We start from the raw sequence: 10,296 nt of genomic DNA on the forward strand, positions 1-10,296 counted from the left end.
AGTGAGTGTTGTTTGACATCAAAAAGATGATTCGAAATAGAGCCAAGCTCATTTGGAGGCAAAATACAGCTAAATACCAAAAGGTAAGGTTAAATACGTTTATTGTGTTACCGTACAGTAAAAATATCTCATTGAAAACCAATGACAATCTATCCTTTTTACAGTATTATCAAGCACTTTGATTTTTATGCCCCACCTACGATAGAAGAGGGGCATTATGTTTTCTGGTCTGTGCCTCCGTCCGTCTGTGCGTCCGTCCGTCTGTGCGTCCGTCCGTCTGTGCGTCCGTTCGTCCGTTCGTCTGTGCGTCCGTTCGCTTCAGGTTAAAGTTTTTGGTCAAGGTAGTTTTTGAAGAAGTCTAATCAACTTGAAACTTAGTACACATGTTCCCTATGATATGATCTTTCTAATTTTAATTCCAAATTAAAGTTTTGACCCTAATTTCACGGTCCACTGAACATAGAAAATAATAATGCGAGTGGGGCATCCGTGTACTTGGGACACATTCTTTCTTAATCTTTTATTTTACAACAATTGTTGGGTTTTTTTTATGCCCCACCTACGATAGTAGAGGGGCATTATGTTTTCTGGTCTGTGCGTCCGTTCGTCCGTTCGTCCGTCCGTTCGTTCGTCCGTCTGTCCCGCTTCAGGTTAAAGTTTTTGGTCGAGGTAGTTTTTGATGAAGTTGAAGTCCAATCGACTTCAAACTTGGTACACATGTTCCCTATGATATGATCTTTCTAATTTTAATGCCAAATTAGAGATTTTACCCCAATTTCACGGTCCACTGAACATAGAAAATGATAGTGCGAGTGGGGCATTCGTGTACTGAGGACACATTCTTGTTTTCTTCTAATTTTCCGTCTTTTTCTTGTTTTTTTTCTTATCAATTGATTCGTGTCCTGAAAATTCATGAATTATTTGCCACTGGACGACAAGCAGTAAAGATCAATCAATTTTTTTTTAATTTCATAATTGATATTCTGGCAGAATTTTACTGTAAGATCGCATCATTATAAATACCAAAGCACTTACCATATTTACAGATTAGATTGATAAAAGCACATACATAATATAGCGAGATTAATAGACATGTATGCTTGCACTAAACCCTCCCAATTCCCTGAGAGTGGTGAAACTGTAAGAAAAAGGTACAAACTTTAAAAATCAGTTAAAAGTTGGTTAACTCTGTAGATCAATCCAATGCGCAGGAAAACCTTATCAAAAATACCAGACACAAATTACAGAACTCAGAGTAAACTCAGTTACAGATAAATAATCCAAAAACAATAGCAACTATTAAAACAAAAACATGTGTCTAAGACTAAACCAAAAGTTCAATACACATCTAATCGACAAATAAATATATAAAAGACACAACATAGAAAACTAAAGACTAAGCAACACGAACCCCACCAAAAACTGGGGGTGATCTCAGGTGCTCTGGAAGGGTGAGCAGATCAATGATTTAGCAAAACATGAATCAATGCACATCCAAGGGATTAAGTTGTCAATTGATAACCTTTATCAGGTAACAGATTAGGTACGTGCACATGGACACAGCACAGTGTACAAATTATTGGTATCATTTTTTGAAAATAAGATAAATTAGAAGATTGCTTTATTTCATTTAGAATTTCCCGATGTCTAATGGTCACGTGCTGGTCAACATTACGGTTCTGTACGATCTAATTGGCTATCTGAAAGTAAACAATTATATGTATATCATTGGAAACAAATCTCATTCTGAATACCAAGTGGTCTTCCCCTGATCACAATGACATTTTTTCTTAGTAAAACTGAGTGTACTAAGTAGGGTCTGTTTAGTTCATTGTTACACATGCTTCTTATGTACAGAACTTATTGTGATAAATAGTGTCACTTTTTTTATACAGTCTTGTATATGTACCAAGTTGTATATAAAATAAAAATATCTATCTATCTATAAGATACAACAATGTGTCCATAGTACACGGATGTCCGGCCAATCGCATTAAAATTTTCTATGTTCAATGGACCATCAAATTGGGGTCAAAACTAATTTGGCATTAAATTTACAAAGATCATATCATAAGGAACATGTGTACTAAAAGATGGACGAAAAATACCAGAGGGACAGTCAAACTAATAAATCGAAAATAAAATGACAACGCCATGGCTAAAAATGAAAAAGATAAACAGATAAAAAATCATAGTACGTATGACACAACATAGAAAACTAAAGAATAAGCAACACGAACCCCACCAAAAACTAGGGGTGATCTCAGGTGCTCCGGAAGGGTAGGCAGATCCTTTTCCACATGTGGCATCTGTTGTGTTGCTCATGTTTTAACAAATTTGGTAAATAGTCTAAGTCGGTAGGTCACATTCATGAAAGGGAAGGGGATTGTAGTTACGACGTAAGGAACATATCCGAAACCATCTGTGAAACGGTTATTCACAGAATTTACGAAGGGATGGTTTCAACTTCACCATTTGGAATTCTTTGTTTAATAGCTTCCTTGTGAGCAGCAAACCTCTATCAAGAAAATCATGATAGGAAATACAAGCACGGGAATATCGTATCAATTGGAAGATGTATACCCCGTATGCAGGTGCTGCTGGAATGTTGGTACTTAGGAATGGAAAGTTCACCATTGGAAAGCTGAAATCATCTCTTGTATCGTAAAGTTTTGTTTTCAACCGACCCTCATTGTCAATTTCTAAATGAAAGTCAAGATATAAGGCCCACTTATTTGAATAATTTAGTGAGAGAACATCATCTATATAGCGAAAAGTAAAGTTAAAGGATATTGCTAACTTTAATTCTTCCTAAGAAGTTCCTTATAAAGTCAGCCTCAAAATAATAAAGAAACAAGTCTGCAAGAAGACGGGCAAAATTGGTTCCCATTGGAATGCCGACAGTCTGTTGAAAAACACGTCCTCCGAACGTAACAAATATGTTGTCAATCAAAAAGTCAAGCATCTTGATAATGTCAGTTTCAGAGAATATTTAGTTTAAATCAGAGTGATTATTTACAATAGTTATCAAAGGTACCAGGATTATAATTAGTACGCCAGACCCGCGTTTCGTCTACATAAGACTCATCAGTGACGATCATATCAAAATATTTATAAAGCCAAAAAAGTACAAAGTTGAAGAGCATTGAGGATCCAAAATTCCAAAAAGTTGTGCCAAATATGGCTACGGTAATCTATGCCTGGGATAAGAAAATCTTTATTTTTTCGAAAAATTCAAAAGTTTTCTAAACAGGAAATTTATTAAAAAAAAATGACCACATTATTGATATCATGTCAACACAGAAGTGTTGACTACTGGGCTTGTGATACCCTCAAGGACGAAACGTCCACCAGCTATGGCTTCGACCCAATGGTGTTAAACGTTATCAAAGGTACCAGGGTCATAATTTAGTACTCCAGACGCCCATTTCGTCTACATAAGACTCATCAGTGACGCTCATATCAAAATATTTATAAAGCCAAAAAAAGTACAAATTTGAAGAGCATTGAGGATCCAAAATTCCAAAAAGTTGTGCCAAATATGGCTAAGGTAATCTATGCCTGATATAAGAAAATCCTTAGTTTTTCGAAAATCAAAAGTTTTGTAAACAGGAAATTTATAAAAATATCCACATTATTGATATTCATGTCAACTCTTCGGTATTGAATACTGGGCTGGTGATACCCTCGGGGACGAAACGTCCACCAGTAGTGGCATCGACCCAGTGGTGTAAATAGTTATCAAACGTACCAGGATTATAATTTAGTACGCCGGACGCGAGTTTCGTTTACATAAGACTCATCAGTAACGCTCATATCAAAATATTTATAAAGCCAAACAAATACAAAGTTGAAGAGCAATAAGCTTCCAAAATTCCAAAAAGTTGTGCCAAATATGGCTCAGGTAATCTATGCCTTGGAAAGTAGGATTTGTCCCTCCCTAAGACAAGCTACGTATATCTAGGTTGGCCATTCTTTTTTTATGAAACAAAGCAATACCAACTCTTTCAAATTGTCTTTTAGTTTGGAATTGGGAATATTTGTGTAAAGTGTAGAAAAGTCAAATGTTTTAACACTATTACGAGATGAAAAAGTCTTAGATTGTATGTACTCTAAAAGAGTTTTTGATTTTATTTTTAGAATGCGCATCAGATTCACGCCACCTCCAGAATATACAGTTTCAAAATAACTTTGAAGCCCGGCTTTGATTGCTGATAAAATAGGTGTTTATAATTTAGAAAAAAATTTTCTTGGAGCACTTGGAAGACGCAGCAATACACCGTTATTTGTAAGGACACTTATGTAGGTTAGGTATTCATTACTGTGATTGTAGATCCAGTTCTTCATCTTTGGTTCAAATTCCAAAGAAACATAGAACAGACCTTTGATTATCTCGGATTTCTTTTTTGTTATATGAGGGTACATGTTTCCAAGTGAATTTTCAATGCCTAATTCATTTATCAAGCAGTTAATGTAATGAGATTTACACACAAAAACGATGCTGTTTGAGGCTTTATCTGCGGGGACAAAAAAAATATTTGTCATGGAGGTAGGACAAGTGCTTTGCAATATTTGGGTCTTTAAAGATAGACGTAGCATGGGTATTGATAGACCCATTCAGTTTCTTAAATCGGATTTGTATCAACGACTTCACAGCCTTAATCCATTCGGAATGAGTAGCTACGTCTTTTTTGTTGTTGTTGCGTTGAACCCATTGTTTGGCATGATCCGCGATTGAATCCATCAGTATTTTAAGGTTGTAGTTTTACTTGACGGATTTAGGTTCACGATATTTCGATCCTGTAGATAACACATTTCGCAGGGAATTGTTATTGACAATATTGAGGTCACCTGTAAGTTTTGTAAACAGGAAATTTATAAAAATGACTACATTATTGATATTCATTTCAACACTGAAGACGCAACGTCAGATATTGCTACCATTTAGTGTAACAGAAAGATAACGTTTAATTAGAAACGTGCACTATCAAGGTTTTCCTGCTTTCCTTTTTGGGTAAATGCAAAGTATAGCACACAAGTAGAAATGCCGAGATATTCCATTCCAATATGATTTTATAATTAACATCGGATATTACATTTTACTTCTAGTAATAATGTGTTTTTCGGGGAAATATTGCTTCATTATAGATAAAACAACCCGAATATGATTTTATTCCAGCAGTGGAACAAGAGGCAATTAAATGGCTTATAGTTATGAGACTGGAGTTTTCTAACTTTTTGATCGTCTTATAGATGTGTATATTTGTAATATGTGCATCATTTCGTTTTGTTGAAAGTAGGACATTTACATTAAGTGGAGGAAGGAACCCGCGAATGCAGTTGATGCCGTCCCATATTACGCTTGTGGCTACGTCAAATAATGTTAACAGACAACCTTGCAAGACATTTTCATTAATCCGTAATTTTTATAGGTAACCGTTCAATCTTTATATAATTTGGTGTAACAATTTCAACTTTTAAAGTACTTTTTATTGGTATAGTAATCAAAGCCGAAAAATAATCTTCATGAAATCAATTCTCTGTTTTTTTAGCAGTAAAGGTTTTGTTAAGGCAAGAAAGTTTAACTCGGACATTACCGCTTGACATTGCAATCCTATTGTTTTGAATTGAAAATGGAGCTAAATTCATTCATTAATCTAAACTTTTGGAGCTTACACTTAGTACAAAACGATCGTGCTTACAATTTAATAAATTATATGTAAAATTTTTATTTTTTTAACTGAAATGTTTCAAGTTTCCAAACTAAATTTCCCCTGGGACATTCATTTATACATATTCTTTTCGCAATATCTATGCTAATTTTATATTGAGACGGCCATGTAAACCAGTACTGAAATATATCACGTCATAGAACATTCATGCAAAATTTCGAAGACTTGCGTGAACATTTCGCGAATTGTTCGAGTTTGTTACATGGGACAAAACTAAGTGAACGTTTTTTTCTGATAATCTGTGTCTTCCGAATCCTATGAATATTATATTTTTTATTCTTTCTCTATCATAATGTGAAAATTTAAGAATCAATCTTTATTTTCATATATAATTTGAAATATGCATTTCAGCATTTCTAAGAAAATTTCCTTATCAAATATTTACTTAGCGCTATTTTTCGTGGTAGTAGCAATATCTAACATTGCGTCCGAAGTGATGACTACTGGCCTGGTGATACCTTCGGGGACGAAACGTCCACCAGCAGTGGCATCGACCCAGTCGTGTAAAAAGTTATCAAAGATACCAGGATTATAATTAAGTACGCCAGACGCGTGTTTCGTCTACATAAGACTCATCAGTTACGTTCATATCAAAATATTTATAAAGCCAAACAAGCACAAAGTTGAAGAGCATTGAGGATCCAAAATTCCAAAAAGTTGTGCCAAATATGGCTCAGGTAATCTATGCCTGGGAAAGAAGGACTTGTCCCTCCCTAAGACAAGCTACGTGTATCTACGTTGGCCATTCTTTTTTATGAAACAAAGCAATACCAACTCTTTCAAATTGTCTTTTAGTTTGGAATGGGGAATACTTGTGTTAAATGTAGAATAATGAAATGTATTAACACTATTACAAGATGAGAAAGTCTTAGATTGTATGTACTCTAAAAGAGTTTTTGATATTTTTTTTTTAGAATGCGCATCAGATTCACGCCACCTCCAGAATATACAGTTTCAAAACAACTTTGAAGCCCGGCTTTGATTGCTGATAAAATATGTGTTTATAATTTAGAAAAAAGATTTCGTGGAGTACTTGGAAGACGCAGCAATACACCGTTGGTTGTAAAGACTCTTATGTAGTTTATGTATTCATTACTGTGATGGAAGATCCAGTTCTTCATCTTTGGTTCAAATTCCAAAGGAACACAGAACAGACCTTTGATTATCTCGGATTTTTTTTTTTTGTTATGTGGGGGTATATGTTAAGTTTCCAAGTGAATTTTCAATGACTAATTCATTTATCAAGCAGTTTATGTAATGAGATTTACACACAAAAACGATGCTGTTTGGGGCTTTATCTGCGGGGACAAAAACATATTTGTCATGGAGGTAGGACAAGTGCTTTGCAACATTTAGGTCTTTAAAGTTTAACGTATCTTGGGTATTGATAGACCCATTCAATTTCTTAATTCGGATTTGTATCAACGACCTCTCAGTCTTAATCCATTCGGAAAGAGTATCTACGTCTTCTTTCTTGCATCTAGCCCATTGTTTGGCATGATCCTCGACTGAATCCATCAGTATTTTGAAGTTGTATTTCCACTTGATGGATTTAGGTTCACGATATTTCGGACCTTTGGATAACACATTTCGCAAGGAAGTGTTATTGACAATGTTGAGGTCACCGGTAATAACGTGTCCATATATATGTGTGAATTGGTAACTAGCACAGGTGCAAACTGAGGTTTAGACTTGAAGTTTGCAATATTGAGATCCTACAAAACATTTTTTAGTTGAAAATTGTAGTTGCAAATGGTTTGATATATATTGTAGGTATAAGAAATTATTGGTACAGACTGATCTTCAAAATAAGGAGATATTTTTGATTGAACTAATTTATGATGAAGGATATTTCCCAAATTGATGCCATCGTGTAACTGTTCTGATAAGTTTGTATTTCCAAATACAACGCAAATTTGGAGTGACAAATTACAAGCATATAGTGGTTTAAAATCGCGTACACTGTTTGAACCAAGTAAACAAATCGCTCAACAAAGTAAATTCTTTTGAATTGATTTGATTTTTTTCATCTAAGATAAAAATCGTTTCTCATTTAGTTTATCCGTTTGTTAAATTATGTTAGTGAATCATCACAAGAACACATAACTATCTGACAAACGTGAGAGGTATGTCCATTGCTTTTGCTCGTAGTCAGTATCTAAAATATTTTGAAACTTGATGGAACCTGTAAGCTTAAAATCTATGTAATAATATGCTTAAAAAGTTGTGTGGATTTTTTTTACAATTTAGAGACTTCCTTATACATTGTATATAGGGTCAAAATCTTTTTCCGTTCGACATTTTATTATCGATAAAAAGATATTGATGTAAACTATAACATATAATTATGTTGGTTTTTTTTGTAAAACAAAAAGAACAATCAAGATGAATAATAGTTATCAAAGGTACCAGGATTATAATTTAGTACGCCAGACGCGCATTTCGTCTACATAAGACTCATCAGTGACGCTCATATCAAAACAGTTATAAAGCCAAGCAAGTTCAAAGTTGAAGAGCATTGAGGATCCCAAATTTCAAAAAAGTTTTGCCAAAGAAATATTTATGTAAATTTTGATTTTGGTTAAGAACGTCCTACACAAATTATTCTATGAATGTTCAAGATATGCAAAACATGTTTTTATAAATTGCATGTTTGTTTTTTTATATCTAAAATTACGATATAAATAATGTCCAGATTAAATTACCGTGCTGGTGAAAGAAAAGGGCATACATTAGCCATACATGTGTGTATAAAATTAAAATAAGAGTTGTTTCAAATAACTCATTTATTCTACAGCTCTTGGAAAAATATTACATGAATAAATTCAATACTATTTATGAAAAACATAAAAAAAATAATACTTTATATGATAAAATAATATACAGTTATTGCAAGATGTCACAACGATAGTATATGATATACACGATGTTTTTTGTTTGTTTGTTTGTTTATTTTTATTTAAACACAGTTTGAAAAGGCTGATAAATCTATCAATATTTAGCCTGATAAACCTAACACATCAACGTATACTGGGAAACTATGTTGAAAATTAATACTAAATTAATTCAAATATTTAATTAAAGAACTAAATGCAATTCACGACTGCCGACAAATTTGGCTTACTAGATCTAAATAAAATCTTTAAAATATACTACTGTTCAAACGTTGTGAGAAAAACATTTTAAACTGATTTCCATAGTTGCTTAGTTCTGTCTGCTTACACCATATCATAATACATGTATGACGAATTCCCCGTCATACGTATTCGAAGATAGTGCTAGTTAAAAAAAGGCAAGTTCATGTAAGTCAGTCACTTTATTTTCTTCTTACACAAGAATGCTGTAAAGATTGTAATTTAGCAAGCTTTTTAAACTGAATGTGATATTGCCATTGGAAAAAGCAAGTTTATAACAGTCAGTAACTATATTTTCTTCTTACACAAGAACGCTGTAAATATTATAATTTAGAAAGCTTACAGGCATACGATACAGTTACAGGGAAGGTAATGACGTTGCTAACGTAAAATGTTAGTTTCACGACGTCAAACTATGACTTATCGGGAAAAGATGCAGTTTTCGGCTGATTTTTATCATTTAAACTTATTTAACTTGAAAACGAGTTCATGGACCCCTCTTTTCAAAATGCCATTTAGTTTGATTACACGAGAAGATTATGTGTGCCAATTTTCATGAACACGTAAATAGTGCATTTTTTTTTTAATTTGATAAATATACAGCTAAAATAAAAAAAAAAAATTATACATTCATGAACATTTGATAAATATGAGTTATTTCTGAATAAAAAATGTATAAATTAATGATGCTTATAAAATACAGAAATTACAAATTATTTAGCGAAAAACAATTTGTGTTTATCTTTAAAAACAAAAAAGTTATGTCTTTCTTTCGAAAGGGAAAATACGGCCACAAATCAGAGTTTTGAGCAAATATACAAAATTTCGACCTCATTTTACCTAAAAAGTAGCACATGAAGGTATATTTCTTATTACATATTTGATTTAATTAGGTAAAAAATAGTCTATATGGAAATTTTTATCAAAAAGTAAATACAGGATAAAAACTGTATCGTATGTCCTTAAACCATAAGTGAGAGTATTTTAGCTGTACATGTAATCGGCTTTAAATTAGCTATCAATACCTGTGTGAACTTTTATTTTAGTGCTTCGTTTTTATTTGATGTTACTTGTTTTTGTGTCTCGTGTCGATCTTTTGATTTACGCCAATGTAACAAATTTGTGTTGTGCTGTGTCACCACTGTCCAGGTTGTGTTTGCTTGCTCATACCCATGTTTTATCACGACACATTCTTTATTTACCTGCGCAAGGTTGGGTCCCTTCAGCGGTTTTCGTTGTCTCATATTCATGAAATTCGTTTTTCGTAAACTGTTTTGTTATAAATCAGGTCCTTACTTTTCTCTGCCTTAGGGTATAACAGACCCACGACAAATAAAAAGAAAAGAAATATATTAATGATATGTAATGAGAAAATAAACGTGCATAAAAATAAAAACTGCTAGTAGTCTGATGTTATTTATGTATTATTG

This window comes from Mytilus edulis, chromosome 14 (genome assembly GCF_963676685.1).
Source record: "Mytilus edulis chromosome 14, xbMytEdul2.2, whole genome shotgun sequence".
Classification (NCBI taxonomy): domain Eukaryota; kingdom Metazoa; phylum Mollusca; class Bivalvia; order Mytilida; family Mytilidae; genus Mytilus; species Mytilus edulis.